Raw genomic sequence first — 17,881 nt, forward strand, 5'->3', positions numbered from 1 at the left:
GGGAGTGAACCAGTGGATGAAAGATCTTTCTGTCTCTTCCTCTCTTTCTATCATTCTGCCTTTCAACTAAATACAATAAACCCTTTTTAAAAAAAAAAAAAAAGTATGGGATCCTAACTCAAGGTTGCACTTCTCCCTTACATCTCACATAATTTAATAATAATAAATTGAGTTATAAAACTTTGATAATGATAAGGGAATTTTAGGAGATTGAAGCTTTTTTTTTTTTTTTTTTTTTTTTTTTGGTATCAGGGTTGCCAAAAGAGGTTAGACAGCGAAAGGTTTTATGTCGGAAAGGCGGATTTGTGACACAGTAAGTAGATTATACCAGATTCCACAGATTTCCTTCCTCATCGATTTTCCCACATAGGCTGTAGCTCTACCTCCTCTCTCTGCAGCCACACCCCTGTCCAGACCCGCAGTCGTGCCAGTCGTACCCTGGCTACCTGCCTCTTAGACGTGCTGTTTCCTCAGCTGGAATGCTCTGAGCTTCTCACATCTGATCTTCCCCGGGTGTCGCTCCCCCTCTTCGTGGAGGAGCAACACAGGACCCTGCGCTGTTCTTTCGTCTGCTCGGCCCTCCCCGGGTTTGCTGCTGGTTCTTCCCGGGTTGGCTACTATCCCTTCCACCTCCGTGGAAGGGCAGTTCCCCCTGGCCACATTCCCCACTTCCGCAGGGGAGCGGCACACCGCCGGCCGGCTTTCTCGGGGGCTGCACGGGTTCCCTTAGATGTTCCCCATAGATGTTCCTGGTGCATGCCGTCTCTCTCCTCCTTTATAGTCCTCCTCCGCCAATCCTAACTCGGCTGCCCACACGCCGAGTACGCTGCTCTCCTTCAATCAGGAGCAGGTCCTGCAGCTTGTCAAGTTGGTGAGAGGCAGCTGGGTAGAAGCTGTTGCCTCCTCTCCCAGCGCCATATTGTGGGAGAGCAGATGCATAGAATAAGTCCTAATTCCAGTAACTCAGTCTAGTCCGGGTTGCTCCCCACAGGAGAACAGATGCATAAAATAAGTCTTAATTCCAGTAACTTAGTCCAGTCCGGGCTGCTCCCCACAGATCCCCCTTTCTTTTTATTTTTTGGCGTTGATACACGCCTGTCTTCGGTGCCCCGTGGCACACACTCTGCTCTGCTTGCTAGAGTTGCCACAGGTTCTTACAAGTCCTATCAATCAGGCAAACCGAATCCGGGTCCTCTCTTCGCCATGTTGTGAGGAGGTCTTTAGGCGCTGATACGTGCCTGTGTTCGGTGACCTGTGGCTCATACTCTGGTCAAGCCACCTGCTGGCGCTTACCGCCTCAATCAGGCAGACCGAATCCAAGCTTTCTCATTGCCGTATTGTGGGGGAGACTTATTAGTGTTGGTTCGTGCCTATCTTCGGTGACCTGCAGCTCATACTCTGGTCGAGCTGCTTGCTGGTGCTTACCGCCTTAATTAGGCAGACCGAATCCAAGCTTTCTAATTGCAGTATTGTGGGGAGGCCTTACTGATGTTAATTCGTGCCTGTCTTCGGTGACCTGCGGCGCATAAGCTGCTAGCCGCCCAGGTGCTCATCGCCTCACTTAATCAGGCAGACCGAATCCAAGCTCTCACATTGCAGTGTTGTAGGGAGGCCTTTCTATTTCTCTATTTCTCTATCTCCGGGCATTCCTATTTCTCCCATTCCACTTCTATCTTCCAGCATTCCTATTTCTCTCACTTTACTTCTAAAACTTCTGTTTCTCTTATCCCCGCTGTTTTCCGGCGCCCGCCCCGAGACTGCTTCTCGGCGGCTTCCCGGCTCTGAGCCGCTTCAGCCCGCGCTTCTCCGATCTGCGCGGCTTCCCGGCTTTGCGCGGCTTCCCGGCGCCTCGCCCCGCGGCAGCTTCACGGCTCTGCGCGGCTTGGCTTCGCGTGCTCCGCGGTCTCCACGCCCTTCGCGTCTGCACCACGGCCTCGCGCCAGCCCCGTTCCCTATCTATTCACGCCCCGTGCTCTCTCTGCACGCGGCGGCTTCCGCGAATGTTTCCGCCACCACCGGCATTCAGTCCAAGTTCCCCGGACTAACCTGGCGAATTTCAACCTGGCGGCCCACGTCTCTGCCTCTGGTTCCAGATCTTCGCCTCTTGCTCCCCGGGGTGACTTGAAGAATTCCAAGGTGGCTTATATCTCCGCCTCGGCCTGCACTCGCGGCTTCATCCTCCCTAACATTTTTCTCTACCCGGTATGTTTCCTTAAGTTTTCTTCCAACAATATTCCTCTCATTTCTCCTGGCTTCTCCCCACAGTCCGTATCCGAGTCCAAGCCTCCTCCAGGTTTCACTTTCGCTTTCAATCTCCTAGCTTCCCCGCCATAGTCCGCATCCGAGTCTATGAAAGCTTTCACTTTCACTTTCAATCCTAACTTCTTTCCCACAGTCCATATCCGAGTCTATGCCTAGGCTTTCAATAGCTTCTTCCGGCACCTAGGCTCTTTGCTAGTCTCTCTCTCCGGTATTTTCCCATTTCTTCCCGTTTCTTCCCTCCTAAGTTTCCTATCCGTCCTAGGTTTCCTATCCGAGTTAGGTTTCCTATCCGAGCTAGGTTTCCTATCCGTCCTAGGTTTTCTATCCGAGTCAGGTTTCCTATCCGAGTCACGGCACCATTATGTCGCTCCCCCTCTTCGTGGAGGAGCAACACAAGACCCTGCCTAGGCTTCATATCCGAGTCACGGCACCATTATGTCGCTCCCCCTCTTCGTGGAGGAGCAACACAGGACCCTGCGCTGTTCTTTCGTCTGCTCGGCCCTCCCCGGGTTTGCTGCTGGTTCTTCCCGGGTTGGCTACTATCCCTTCCACCTCCGTGGAAGGGCAGTTCCCCCTGGCCACATTCCCCACTTCCGCAGGGGAGCGGCACACCGCCGGCCGGCTTTCTCGGGGGCTGCACGGGTTCCCTTAGATGTTCCCCATAGATGTTCCTGGTGCATGCCGTCTCTCTCCTCCTTTATAGTCCTCCTCCGCCAATCCTAACTCGGCTGCCCACACGCCGAGTACGCTGCTCTCCTTCAATCAGGAGCAGGTCCTGCAGCTTGTCAAGTTGGTGAGAGGCAGCTGGGTAGAAGCTGTTGCCTCCTCTCCCAGCGCCATATTGTGGGAGAGCAGATGCATAGAATAAGTCCTAATTCCAGTAACTCAGTCTAGTCCGGGTTGCTCCCCACAGGAGAACAGATGCATAAAATAAGTCTTAATTCCAGTAACTTAGTCCAGTCCGGGCTGCTCCCCACACCCGGGCACCAGAGGGAAGCCTTGGGAAGCCTCCCATCACTTCTGGGCTGGCCCAGATCTTTCAGTCACAGCGGGCACGGTGCCCTTGACCGCTCCTTCATGGAACTATCACAGGTTTGTAGGCCTAATAGCTAGATAAGGGCTTTATCTCCCCGATTCCACAGAGCTCCATGAAGGCAGAGACCACTACAGCCAACTGTCTGTAGAAAGAGTGGACAGCCAGGCTGAGATGCTCTTCTTAGAGCTGCTTCAGGCCAGCGCTGTGGGGTAGTGGGCTAAGCCTCTGCCTGTGGCACTGGGATTCCATATGGGCCCAGTTCAAGTCACTGCTGCTCCTCTTCCAATCCAGCTCTCTGCTATGGCCTGGGAAAATAGTGGAGAATGGCCCAAGTCCTTGGGCTCCTGCATCCGCGTGGGAGACCGGAAGGAAGCTCCTGGCTCCTGGCTTCGGATAGGCCCAGCTCCGGCCATTGTGGCCATTTGGGGAGTGAACCAGTGGATGGAAGATCTCTCTCTCTCTCTGCCTCTGCCTCTCTCTAACTCTGCCTTTCAAATAAGTAAGTCTAAAAAGAAAGGAAGGAATGAAGGAGGAAGGGAGGGAGGGAGGGAGGGAGGGAAGGAAGGAAGGAAGGCCTGCAAGGCGGGGGTCTGGGCCTTGCCAGGTAAACCCGTCCTTACACTGGTAGGATCCCAGCGGCTTGCTGTGCCTCATCTGCTGGTGTAGGCAATGCGGTTGATTCTGAACACCTGCTTTCCTTCTGCGGCTCTGGGATTTTGGCACAGCATAGGGTGTCTGGGTGACCGGCCTCCACGGATGGCCTCAGCCTTGGCATCTGTAATGGACTTCCCTAGACGGAAACTTCGCAGGTGCGGTGCGGCTTTCTCATTGCTGGGGTGACCCCTCCTCAGAAGGAGAGAGCGGCAGGAAACCTGCCTGCAGATTTCTCCAGGCTCTGGCCTGGGTCTTTTTTCCCTTCAGGTCTGGCCATGTATCTTTAAGGCTTAGCTGGGAATACAGCAAGATGCCAATTCCTGTGAGTGCTTGCAGCAAATACTCAAACGTGAGTATGTCTGTGTCTTGGGGACCCTCGACACACCATTGTATCCCCAGAACCTTGCAGTCAGTGACGTTTATTGAGTGACATACTACATATTCTTTGAAGTGAACAAGAAAATGACCTAGCTCTAGGGCTACAGCTAAGTCTATCTTGCAAAAACTCTTGGAAGAATAAAGAAATATTATAATCTAGCAACCGTATCTCACTGACCCAAATAGAAAATGCAGCCTATAAAAATGCAGAACTAAAAGTGATTCAGGAAATTTAGCATGGTTGAAGCCTGATAGAATGTATTTTCTTTTTTCTCTTTTAAGGATTTATTTATTTGAAAAGCAGAGTTAAATAGCCGGCGCCGTGGCTCAATAGGCTAATCCTCCACCTTGCGGCGCCGGCACACCGGGTTCTAGTCCCGGTTGGGGCGCCGGATTCTGTCCCGGTTGCCCCTCTTCCAGGCCAGCTCTCTGCTATGGCCAGGGAGTGCAGTGGAGGATGGCCCAGGTGCTTGGGCCCTGCACCCCATGGGAGACCAGGAAAAGCACCTGGCTCCTGGCTCCTGCCAGGATCAGCGCGGTGCGCCCGCTGCAGCGGCGGCCATTGGAGGGTGAACCAGCGGCAAAGGAAGACCTTTCTCTCTCTGTCTCTCTCTCACTGTCCACTCTGCCTGTAAAAAAAAAAAAAAAAAAAAAAAAAAAAAAAAAAGCAGAGTTAAATGTAAAGAGAGGAAGAGAGAGAGAGAGAGAGAGAGAGAGAGAGAGAGAGAGATCTATTGTGATTCACTCCCCAAGTGTGCACAACAGCCAGGCCTGGGCCAGACTGAAGCCATTGGCCAGGAGGTTCTTCTGGGTCTCCCACGTGGGTGCAGGGCCCCAAAGTACTTGAGCCATCTGATGCTGCTTTCCTAGGCTCATCAGTAGGGAGCTGGGTAGGGAGTGGAGCAGCCGGGACTTGAACCAGCATCCGTAGGCCGGCCCCTGGAATGTTTTTCTTATGATCGTGCATTGGCTGTATATGAAGTGGCCAGGGGCAGAGATGAGGGGGTGGGCTTCCCATCTTCCCCAGATGCCGTCTCCCTGACTTTGCTGCCTCTCCCTCCCCACAGCTTCTTGTTTCATGGGCCCATCCATTCCTGTGTAATGACGCCTGTCAGGGGAGCAAGGGTTTCTCCAACTTGGCTGCATGTCAGGAATCACCCGGACAGCTCTGAGAGATGCTGTCGCCAGGCCCCACGGAAACTGCCCCTTAATCGGGTTTCCTCTTCCATGCCCAAACGCACAAGCCTCCTGCTGTATTTCCCAGGTCCTTTCCTGCCCTATGTTTTAACAATAAATCTGGCCCTAGAGGTTGGACCACATCTGTTAGTGTTCTTGTTTTCTTAGAAAAGCTATTTAGGGCTTGGTTGCTGCTATCTCTGGTCTAGGGTGTGGTCTGGGCACAAGGGTGTCGACATGCAGCCCATCCTGACACCCCCTCCCTCTTCTCTTCCTCCCTGACCCCACCTCTGACAGTTTCATGACCCCCACCTCTGACAGTTTCACAAGGTCTATGAGTCCACAAAGGTCCATTTATTCTTATTTTTGAAACAATTCTTAAAAATTTTTTTTCTGGTTTCCCAGCTCACAACCAATCAGTAGGCACACTGATAAGGAAAAGCAATAACCTCTTTTGCCTAACAGCACAAGAAGACTGGAGCAACCCAACAAGCAGGTGGAACTCAAATCCATGCAAATCAGGGCTCTTGCTCACAGGGTCACTCCTGAGGACATGGCTGTAGTGCAGAGCAGCATCATGCAGGCGAACATTATTTTATGTTTGTGTGTTTTCATTTTTGTTTGGGAGGTGGGTGGGAGAGAGAAACTGCTCCTATTTGCTTGTTCACACCCAGATGCCCACACGGCCACGAATGGGCCAAGGATAGAGCCAGGAACTTGGAACACCTGGGAAGTGGGAACCCAATGACTGGAGTTATCACCTCCGCTTCCCAGGCCCTGCATTGGCAGGAAGCTGGAGTTAGGACCTGCAGCTGGGAATCAAACCCTGGCACTCTGGGGTAGGATGCTATGCTAAATTCCTGCTTTCAAGAGAGCATTATTTTTATTTTTGTTCACTTATTATATTTATTTAGCTCACTTCCCCAAATGTCCAACACCCCCCAGGCTGGGTCAGGCCAAAGCTAGGAGCTGGGAACTTAATCCTGGTGTCCCACATGGATGGCAGGGACCTAAGAACTTGAGCCATCACCTGCTACCTCCCAGGGTACACATTATTAGCAGGACGTTGATATCAGGAGTGGAGCTGGGACTCAAATCCTGACACTCCAATATGGATGAGGGCATCCCAAGGAGCAACTTAACCTCTAGGCCACAAACTCCCAGAGCATTGTTTATCAATGGCCAGTAGCTACATCACAGCTGCCCGCCAGAAATATACATTTGATTCCACTTGACATATAAGATAAAGTTAAGTAATTTATTTTGACTATTTGGTAACTGGTCATGATTGTGAAGAGGACACATTTGTCGTTTACTGTATTTGGGAAGCTCCTCCCTTCGGTAAATGTAAATCCATCCATCTGCCATTGCTAACCCATCTCTGAGCAAGACAGCTGACTACGGGATGCATCAGCCGTCCTTGGCGGAGCTGTGACTGATCTTTCCTTTGTAGCACCAGTTGGCTGCTCAGGAAATGGAATATTTGGAGCCAGGATTCCTGGGAGCTGTGGGTACTTAGGTGGGTGCAGTGAGGCCGTTCAGGTCTTGAAGCCAGACAGAGGAGTTTGGAAATACAAGTTCTCAAGCAGACTACCGGCAGCCAGTTATGGACGGGAGGCTCCGTGGAGAAGCTAGGCCTGAGCTCGACGGGGATTCAGGCAGATGTGGTCTGAGACAGGGGCCACGGGGCTGAGGGGAGTCCACAGCGCACACATTTGCTGCACGGCACACCTGCCCGTTTGCGGGCATCAGAAGCAGTGGGGGTTCAGGAAGGAGCTGGTCTCAATGCTGTGAGTTCGTGGAGAACTTCTCTGGGCCGTAATTTCACTTTTCTCTGCCTGGCGCTTTAGTCTAAAGGTGGCATAGTGAAAATTCCCAGGTAAGCTGTGGTCGGAACCACAGGGCTGGCTAAGCGACCTGTGGGACAGTGCTTGTCCGGGGCCTTGGGGCGGGACAGGCCCAGGCAGGGCAAGTGTGAAGTCCGAGACTTCATTTACCCAGGTGTGAAGAAAGGTGTGAGCTTTCCACTGTTAACAAGCAAAGCAGAGGCCACTGATGGCCAAATGGAAACCAGCCGTTCACTGCTCATTCCCCCTCCCCGCCCCAGCCCCAGTTAATACTTTTCAACACAAGCACTCCCCTTCCCAAAGCATAAGGACTGGCTGCAGGAAGTCGGCCCCTCCTTTGCCCTGCTGATAGGTTTATAAAAGCCAAGGAAATAAAAAAATGTGAAAAGAACTTTGTAGAAAATAAAATTTTAGGAAATGCATTTTTTTTTAAAATAGGAAAGTTACTTGCATTGATTTCATTGGTGAACCACAGCAAATGATCAAAATGTAGCAGCTTTTTTTGTTAATGTGAAGAAAAGCACCAATTGATTCTCATTTGCTCTGTCTTCTTTGTAAGATACGACCTGAGTAAAGATTCCTTGGGTTTTCCAAGATGTCTAGTTGGTCTGTCTTTAAAATAGAGGGGGTGGGCATTTAGGCTAATGGCTAAGATGCAATTTGGGAGCCAGCGCTGTGGCACAGCGGATTAATGGCTTGGCCTGAAGCAGCGGCATTCCATATGGACACTGGCTCGAGACCCGGAGGCTCCACTCCCAATCCAGCTTTCTGCTATGGCCTAGGAAAGCAGTAGAAGATGGCCCAAGTGCTTGGGCCCCTGCACCCACGTGGGAGACTGGAAGGAAGCTCTTGGCTCCTGGCTTCGGATCGGCGCAGCTCCGGCCGTTGTGGCCAACTGGGGAGTGAACCAGGGGGTTGAAGACCTCTCTTTCTTTCTCTGCCTCTCTTCTCTCTGTGTAACTCTGACTTTCAAATAAATAAATAACACATCAGAGTCCTGGCTCTCCGGCCCCCAGTTCTAGCTTCCTACTAATGCAGACCCTGTGAGGCGGCGGTGATGGCTCATGTGACTGGGCTCCGCAACACCCATGTGGGAGGCCTGGATTGAGTGCCAAGCTCCTGGCTTCAGCCTGAACCCCGCAGCCCCACCCACCATAGGCATCTGAGGAGCAAACCACGGGATGGGAGCTCTCTGCCTTTGTCTCCGGCTAACTCTCACTTAGTAACAAGAATGAAAGATGATTGACCTGAAATTATTTTGTTAAGTGTTCAGCAAATGAACATCCCCTTGTTGGGAGTCGAACTTCTGGATCACAGGATCCAGCAGACTGAACACAGTTGCCCTTAGCACAGCCTGGGTTTGATCACCATGAATTAATAGCAGAGGTGATCTAGTTATTCCGATTGAATTCAAAATACTGATCAGAGGTAATCAGTATGAGGAGTATTAAAGCGTCTTGTTTTTAAATAATTGCTATGGAAACGTGATGGAGGGCAAGGGGCAGAGGCAGTAGTGGCTAGGAAAATGAACACTAACTATAGCCTGCAGATAGGACCAGCCTGCGCGCCTCGGTAGGTTGCTGTGGGAAGGAAGCCAGGAAGGTCCAACATTCCCATCCTGGCTCTGCCTTCTTGAAGTCCCCTATCCTCTTACAGCCTCTTGTCCATGACCCTGAACGGAGTGGATAATAAAACCTTCTCCCAGGAATATTAACATAGATGAAGTTGTCAGCATAGAACCAGGCACATACGTTATAGTTTCTCAAGACAAATTAGTTTACTTTCACTTCAAGCCCCCCAAAGTTTCTCCTAGTACCCGAGGGACCCCTACACCTAGATTCCACCATCAGTGATTCACCTCTTGGAGTTAAACCTCAGGTTGTCAACTCTGCCTGAAGGCTTTAGGCATCCTCTCATCAAGCCTTTTCATTGGAAAGATGAGGTCCAGAGAGATTAGATGTCCTGCCCAAGCGATAAGCTAAGAAAAGACCCGGACACTCTAAAGCCACCTGGAGGCTGTGAAATATCTTGTGTGCTGGAAAGTGGATCCCATATTGTTTTTCTGTAAAAGATTTTCAAAATTAGGTGCCTTCAATCCTTTAGGCTGTTCACACTGAAATATTAACATTTTCCTTTGTGGTCTGATGGTGGACATGAGAAGTCAGTTTTTGCCCATCTCTTCTTTGAAATCATCCAAAACAAAACGAAACTAAGAAATGAAAATAAGAAAATAAAGAAAAATAAGAAATGAGAACAAACATTGTATTTTCAGCAACATGAACAATAATACAAGGGCTACAAGAAAGCAAAGGAACGTGTAGGGGAAGGCGAGAGGAAGGGAGTGTGGCTGCAGGGGTCAGACCGCGTCAGCAAAAGCACATCTGTACACGTGGAGGTGTGAGGTGAGAAACAGAATCTACACTTTGTGTCTACAACAAAGGGAACAAATGTACACACCAGGACAGCAAGAACTCTCCCAATTTAGCTGTGCAAAGCAGAGGCGATGGGATCTTTAAAAGTCACACATGTGCGCCACACTCGCCAGGAAAGCAACCTTGGCAGCACCAGGAAAGAAGAGGGGCATTGTTCCTCGAGAAAGGCCAGTGTGAGTTGTTTTTATCAGCTGGGGGGCAATAAACCTAAAACTCACTCACAAAACTGGATTATTAAAAACAAATTCCTAGCAGACTGAGAGATGGCAAATATTTGGTCCAAGAAAAACTCGTCTTCCTCGAAGATGAGAAATCAACAAGAACCAACCCAAGTTATTTAAAAGACACAAAACCTAAAACAAGGGAAAGGTCAGGGAAAGTAAATGGCAGACAGAAGGTTGCCAAAGAGCAGGTGAAAAATAGTAAAAGGTATTCAGCTACAAACACAAAATACTTAATGAAACTCTGTGCCCAAAGCAGAGATGTCGGAGTCCACAGGAGTTAACAGAAAGAAAAGAGATGATGGGCCAGCACCGCGGCTCACTAGGCTAATCCTCCACCTGCGGTGCTGGCACCCCGGGTTCTAGTTCCTGTTGGGGTGCCGGATTCTGTCCCGGTTGCTCCTCTTCCAGTCCAGCTCTCTGCTGTGGCCCAGGAGTGCAGTGGAGGATGGCCCAGGTGCTTGGGCCCTGCACCTGCATGGGAGACCAGGAGAAGCACCTGGCTCCTGGCTTCGGATCGGCGCAGCGCTGGCCATAGTGGCCATTTGGGGAGTGAACCAATGAAAGGAAGACCTTTCTCTCTGTCTCTCTCTCTCACTGTCTATAACTCTACCTGTCAAATAAAATAAATAAATAAATAAAAATAAAAAAGAATACAATGGGACAAAGTAGAATTTGTTTAGAATACAAAGATGCTTCAGTGTGAGGAAGTTTATTTATGTCAGTTCACCGTATCAGTGATTACTATGGCTTGGATGTGGTTGCTCCCCCAAGTTTCATGTGTTGGGAGCTTGGTCCTCAGGTTAATAATGTCATGACAGCATGGAAGCTTTAAACGGCGAGGCCTACTGGGAAGTCCTTAGGTCACTGAGGAAAAGATCGTGGGACCCCAGTCTCTGGTTTCAATATGTGACCTCTGGGGCCGGCGCTGTGGCGTAGTAGGTAAAACCGACACCTGCTGTGCCAGCATCCCATAAGGGTGCCAATTTCAGTCCTGGCTGCTCCACTTCTGGTCCAGTTCTCTGCTGTGGCCTGGAAAAGCAATAGAAGATGGCCCAAGCCCTTGGGCCCCTGCACCCGCATGGGAAACTTGGAAGAAGCTTCTGGCTCCTGGCTTCAGATCTGTGCAGCTCTGGCCATTGCGGCCATCTGGGGAGTGAAACATCAGACGGAAGACCTCTCTCTCTCTCTCTCTCTCTCTCTGCCTCTCCTACTCTCTCTGTGTAACTCTGACTTTCAAATAAATGAGTAAATATTAAAAAAAAAAAAAAACAAAAAACAAAAAAAAAAAACATGATCTCATCCTCCTACAGGTTCTCCTGCCATCTTCAGTCAAGTCTGCACCTGAGCCATGCTGAGGCTGGCATCATGGCCTTGAATCTCCAGAACTATGAGATTCAATAAACTCCTTTTATTTATAAAGTTAGCCTGCCCCAGGTATTTTGTAACATAAAATGGACTAGTGCAGTGATCAATGAAAGATATTCATGTCCTTGGATCCTCAAAATACACAGTGCAATTCAACTTCCATGATTGATCTAAAAAGTATTCAATAAAGTTGAAATAGATATATATTTTCTAGCATGTACCAAATTGAAAGACAATATTATGTTCATTGGAGAAATACCATTAGAGTCCACGTTAAAGCCAGAAGGGATCAACATGTGGTGCAATGGCTTAGGCCACTGATTGCAATGCTGGTATCTCAAATGGCTCCACTTCTGCTAATGGGGCTGAGAAGGTAGTGAAAGATGGCCAAGTGCTTGGGCCCCTGCCACCCACAGGAAACCCACATGAAGTTCCAGGCTCCTGGCTTCAGCCTGGCCCAGCCCTGGCTGTCAAAGCCATTTGTAGAGTGAATCAGTGGATGGAAGGTCTCTCTCTCTGTCTCTCTCATAGTCTCTCCCTCTCTCTCTGTAACCCTGCTTTTCAAATAAAATAAATAAATCTTAAAAAAAATCCAGAAGTAAAATAAGAATATTCTAAACAGAGAGAAAATAGGCATATAAAAATTGAAAAGAAATAAAATTTTCATTATTGGCACGTTATATGTTCATATACTTAAATACTCAAAGGGATAATATGAAAAGGATTGTGAAAATAAGAATTCAGTAAAATGGCTTAATATAAATATATAAATATCAAAAACTTTCATACATTCAAACAACTCTGGGTAAGATGATGTAGTGGAAGAAAAGACCATTTTTAAGCTTGCAAGAACAACAAAAAGTTTAAATAACCAGGAATAAATCTAAGAAATGGTCCATATCTATATGAAGAAACTTAATTCTTAAAAGCACCAATCAGCCTTAATAAAAGCAAAGTCATATCACGTTCTTAAATAAAAGGAATGAACAGGAGAAGGATGTCACACCTCCCTAAGTCAATCTTTGTAATTCCAATTAATACTGTATTATCAGGATACTTTTGTAACCCAAGATGCTGATACTGAAATTCATATGACAAAATAAATTAGGAAAACTATTCATCAAAACTCTTTTTTAAATGGCATTAGAGATACCATAGCCATCTTAGATATTAAAATATATTTTAAAGGTTAGAAAAAATAAAAGAATGTGGTATTAAGTAAATATATAGATAAGGAATCCATATAGAAATGACAGAGACCTAAATGCATAATAAACTGTAGTGTAGATAAGATTAGTGTTCCAAATGGTAAAAAGATGGATTAATTCAATAAATGATTAGAAGAAAATTAAATAGCAATTTAAAAAATAAAGTTAGAATCATAACTCATACTTCAGGACGAATTCCACATGGATCAAATATTAAATGTTAAAAGCATAAAGGTAATAAAAATATAGAAGGCTTAAAATAAAGTTCTACGTGGCAAAAATCAACATAAGCAAAACCCAAGGACAAAGTACCTGGAAAAAAACATGCAGTCACAAAACTAATTTTCTAGAAATTGAAAAGTAAAAGAATAAGCTAGTATAAAAATGAGCAAGAAGATGGACACTTAGAATGGAGGGAAATACACCCAATTGCAAATGTACTTGTCATTTGACTCACTCCAGTTCTGGGAATCTATACCCACACTAAAACCAGGTATATGTCTGTACAAAATGATATATTGCCAAGATTATTCATTACGTCACTGGTTGAAATACCACAAGATTGGAAACAGCTTGAATACTTATCTGGAAGAGGCTAATTAAATAAATAATGATGTATGGGAGTATCTGAAAAATTCTGTCAAAAAATGGACTTTAAAGGATGAGTTTACTTGGGTAGGAATTTTAAAAATGCATACATGCGGTTTTCTGGTGAACGGGCTGGCATGGTGAAATGGCTGGAAACTGGCTGAGTCTCTACACACAGCCAACTTGGGCTTCCTCACTCTGTGGTGGTGTCAGAGGGCTCAGTCAGACTTCTCTGCAGACGTCTATGGCTGCCTCAAGAGCAAATGTTCCAGGTGGCAGAGGTGGGAGCAGACACCCCTCAAACTGCCTGCAACTGCTGTGGCCTCACTGCGCTGCATCTGCTGTTCGGTCACTAAGGCCAGCAGGTATTCCAGGGAAGGGCAGCTAGACTCTCTCCCCCGAAGTGGGAAGAGGAGCCAAGCGTAGGGACTCTTTCACTTGCTACATAATGAAAATCTGCAGGGTTGCAGAAAGAGAAGGAAGCTGTGTGTGTGCTGACTAGGCAGGACATCAGGTTTTATGGTTAAGAGAACAAAGTTGAGTGCAGAGCAGTGTAAACATTGTAGCATCTTTTGTGTAAGAGAGGTAGGAGTGGGGAATAAAATTACCCATGTGTGTTGACTTCTTTTTTTTTAAGACTTCATTTATTTATTTGAGAGGTAGAGTTACAGAGAGAGGGAGAGACAAAGAGAGGTCTTCCATTTGCTGGTTCACTCCCCACATGGCCACAATAGCGAGAGCTGAGCCAATCTGAAGCCAGGAGCTTCTTCCAGGTCTCCCATGTGGGTACAGGGGCCCAAGCACTTAGGCCATCTTCTGCTGCTTTCCCAGGCCGTAGAGGGATTGGAAGAGAAGCAGCCAGGACTCGAACCGGTGCCCATGGGGATGCCAGCGCCACAGGCGGAGGCTTAGCCTACTACGTCACACCACCAGCTTCTATGTTCACAAAGAGAACGTAAACAAGCAACAGAAGTGGCTACCACTCGGGAGAGCAAGGAGAGAAAGGAACAGAGGTAGGAATGTGTGTTGGTCAGCTTTTCCTTACTTTGACTGAAGTCCCTCAAGGGGGGCTTTCTGGGAGACCAGAGGTTCCTTTTTCCTTACTGTTTGGAGGTGCACGGTTCAAGGTGGGGCAGCTCCCTTAGTCTGCCACGTGGTGGAGGCAGGCCTGGGCGGAGCACAGGCGGAGGCTGGATCACATGGTGAGCCAGGAGTGGAGAGAGACACAGGGGCACACTTGGCTGATGTAACCAACCCGCTCTGGAGCACTGGCCTCCTAGGACACGTCCCCGGGGACCTGAGGATTTCCCACCAGGCCCACATCTCAGAAGCCACCATAGACCAAGTCTCCACTCTGAATGCGTCAACCTTAGGAAGCTTTGGGGTTAAAACGTCTGCATGAGGCTGGGGCACTAAGTCCTGTTCAAACCATAGCAGAGGAAGACATCTTAGTATGTGCCTTCCACGTTGTTTTGACTTTTGCAATAAAATTAAAACAAAGTAAACACTCAAAGAGCTTGTGCATTTCTGCAGGGGGAGCAGGGATTGGGCCTGTGTTTTTGGTTCTATTGCTTTCCAAGTCTTTACATTTTGTCATCACAATAATAATAACCTAAAAAGTGTTCCATTCAGCCATGTTTGGTTACAACTAATGGCCCCCACAGCTTATATTACCTACAAATCAACTGACACCTGTGTGCTTGCCTGAGGGTATGGAGAAAAATATATTTTCCTTCATTATCAAACCCAAACTCCCTTATACTATGTAAATGTTGAAATTGTAAATGTAAAATGTTGAAATTGTCAAAATGGAAAATCAGACAGTGGTGTGCTGATCCGTGAAAGCCATTTGTTACCCATTTAGGAGTTTTGCAGGCTTTTTTAAAAAACAAAACAAAAAACACTGGTAGCTTAAAAATCACTCATTGGGTTGGAGCTGGCTCTGTGGCATAGCCGGTAAAGCCACTGCCTGTGCCGCTGGCATCCATATGGGTGCTAGTTCGATCCGCTTCTGATCCAGCTCCCTGCTAAGGCCTGGGAAAAGAAACAGAAGATGGTCCAAGTCCCCAAGCCCCAGCACCCACATGGGAGACCCAGAAGAAACTCCTAGCTCCTGGCTTCGGCCTGGCCCAACCCCAGCCATTGTGACCATCTGGGGAGTGAACCAAGGGATGGAAGATCTCTGTCTCTCCCTCTCTCTCTCTGTAACTCTGGCTTTCAGATAAAGAAATATATCTTTTAAAAAAATTAGTCATGGGGACTAACACAAATACATGAACAAATTGAATCATTTCTGATAGCAGTGAATGCTATGGGTGAAAAACACAGGGAAATGTGGTGCAGAAGGGCGTGGATGGAGTGCTTGCTTAGCCGGGTGATCAGGCGGCAAGATGGGTTAGAAAATCATTGACTTTGTCCATGAGATTTCCACTTTTTCTAGTTTTCTAAAAATCTTCACACATCTGGGCCCTTTAAAGATTTTTTTCATTAATAGCACTATGTGCTTTGCAAATGTTCTCTCTCTGATCATCCTAGCAACTTTTCCAAGTAGGCACTGTGATGGCTTCCCTTCTACACCCAGGGCCCAGAGGTGGAAAATGCTTTGCACAAACCTGTGAGCCAAACTCCAAGCTTATGGACTTGGCTTCAGGGCCGCCCACGTCTGCTTGTTGCTGAAAACCCAGCACGCTGGATTATTTGGAGAAGTGAGGAAAGCCAAGGGAAGAGAAGTCAGCTCACTGACCATTCTAGTTCCTAAGACGACCACTATGAACATTCTCATCCAAATCAGGCGCTCCACGCAGTAGACCCAAGCTCTGGGACTCACCTCCCCAAGCGACTGTGGCTCCCTCTGAAATGACTTTTTTCACAGATATGAAGCATGCAATCTGATAAGTTCCACATGTGTTTCGTATCTGACCTGTCTGGTGTGTGTTTTATTCTTCTTCTAATAAATCACATGGTGTCTGAAAGTTCACATTGCCTGTGATCGGAGGCTTTATGTGTTTCATCAACCTGATTAATGGAAAGCATTGCTGCTCTGTGGCCACCCTACTGATTTATCTGTTCTCTCTCGGTCAGACATGTGCTTTACTTTTTTTACCATGCTTAGGTATCCATGGTGATATGCAATGTAGTCACCTATGTAGTCACAATGAATAAGTTACCTGAAAGGCTGGTTAGTATCCAAACACACACATAGGCATATGTTCGGAAAACCTAAATCAAAATCAATTTTGAGGGGCCAGAGTTGTGGCGTAGCAGATAAAGCTGCCATCTGCAGTGCTGGCATCCCATATGGGCTCCAGTTCACGTCCTGGCTGCTCCACTTCTGATCCAGCTCCCTGATAATGGCCTGGGAAGACGTTGGAGGATGGCCAAGTGCTTGGGCCCCTGCCACTCACCTGGGAGACCCGGAAGAAGCTCCTGACTCCTGGCTTTGGTCTGGCCCGGCCCTGGCCGTTGCAGCCATTTGGGATATGAACCAGCAGTTGGAAGATTTCTCTTTCTCTGTCTTTCCCCCTCTCTGTTCTGATTGTGCCAATCACAATCATTATGAAAAACTCACACTTATAATACCATTATAATATTTTCAAATAAATGTGCAACAAAGAATACAAAGCAAAACCAAGTCCTTTGAATAGTCTTTTTTTAAAAAAATATGTATCATAAGTTGATGGCCAAAAAGCTTTGGAATGGTTTTCTGAATGATTTTCTATATTTATGAAGTTAAAATGACTATGTGGAGCCAGTGCTGTGGCATAGCAGGTAAAGCTGCTGCCCACAGTGCCAGCATCCCATATGGACGCCAGTTCGAGTCCCAGCTGCTCCACTGCTAATGCACCTGAGGAAGCAGTAGAAGATGGCCCGAGTCCTTGGGCCCCTGCACCCACGTGAGAGACCCAGAAGAAGCTCTTGGCTCCTGGCTTCAGATTGGCCCAGCTCTGGCCATTGCGGCCATTTGGGAAGTGAACCAGCAGATGAAAGACCTCTCTCTATCTCTCTGTGTCCTCTCTCTCTGTAATTCTGACTTTCGAATAAATAAAAAAACCTTTAATAAAATATGACTAACATGTGTATATATTTGTATTTTTGATGTTCATTAACTACAGGCAAATTAGTAGACACTTTAGATTTGTGTGGTTAATACATCATTGCCCGGGGCCGGAGCTGTGGTGCAGCAGGTTAACACCCTAGCCTGAAGCGCAGGCATCCTCTATGGGCGCCTGTTCTAGACCCGGCTGCTTCACTTCCGATTCAGCTCTGTGCTATGGTCTGGGAAAGCAGTAGAAGATGGCCCAAGTCCTTGGGTCCCTGCACCCACATGGGAGACCCAGAGGAAGTTCCTGGCTCCTGGCTTCCGATCAGCGCAGCTGCAGCCATTGAGGCCAACTGGGGAGTGAACCAGTGGATAGAAGACCTCTCTCTCTCTCTCTCTCTCTCTCTCTGTCTTTCCTCTCTCTGTGTAACTCTGACTTTCAAATAAATAAATAAATCTTTCAAAAAACACATAATGTTCAGCAGTTGTGCTTCTTAAACTTCAAAATGGCACTTACTGAATCTGGGAAAGTTTAGTTTGCAAACTGATCTTTTTTGTGACATGCTGAATCAAAAATATTTTAGACTTGTAAAGAACTTGTAATGCCAACCTTAAGTAACTTTATTTGTGAAAAATTACTATATGCTAAAAATGAAACACAAGCATTAACCA

General features: G+C 47.5%; 1 long non-coding RNA gene across 2 annotated transcripts; it reads left to right on the forward strand.

Annotated features, from left to right (window-relative positions):
• The first annotated feature begins 131 nt into the window (after nt 1–131).
• Nucleotides 132–5,644, forward strand: LOC149124604 (uncharacterized). Of its 2 annotated transcripts, XR_016213307.1 has the most exons (5): nt 132–3,354; nt 3,590–3,797; nt 3,927–4,107; nt 4,220–4,301; nt 5,398–5,644. It is a non-coding gene; the product is annotated as an uncharacterized LOC149124604 (long non-coding RNA). The 2 variants fall into 2 exon arrangements; XR_016213306.1 differs by lacking the exon at nt 3,927–4,107 and having other exon boundaries at nt 222–3,354.
• Nucleotides 5,645–17,881: the final 12,237 nt, after the last annotated feature.

This window comes from Oryctolagus cuniculus, chromosome 9 (genome assembly GCF_051225735.1).
Source record: "Oryctolagus cuniculus isolate XC-2025 breed Fujian yellow rabbit chromosome 9, ASM5122573v1, whole genome shotgun sequence".
In the NCBI taxonomy this organism is placed as follows: Eukaryota; Metazoa; Chordata; class Mammalia; order Lagomorpha; family Leporidae; genus Oryctolagus; species Oryctolagus cuniculus.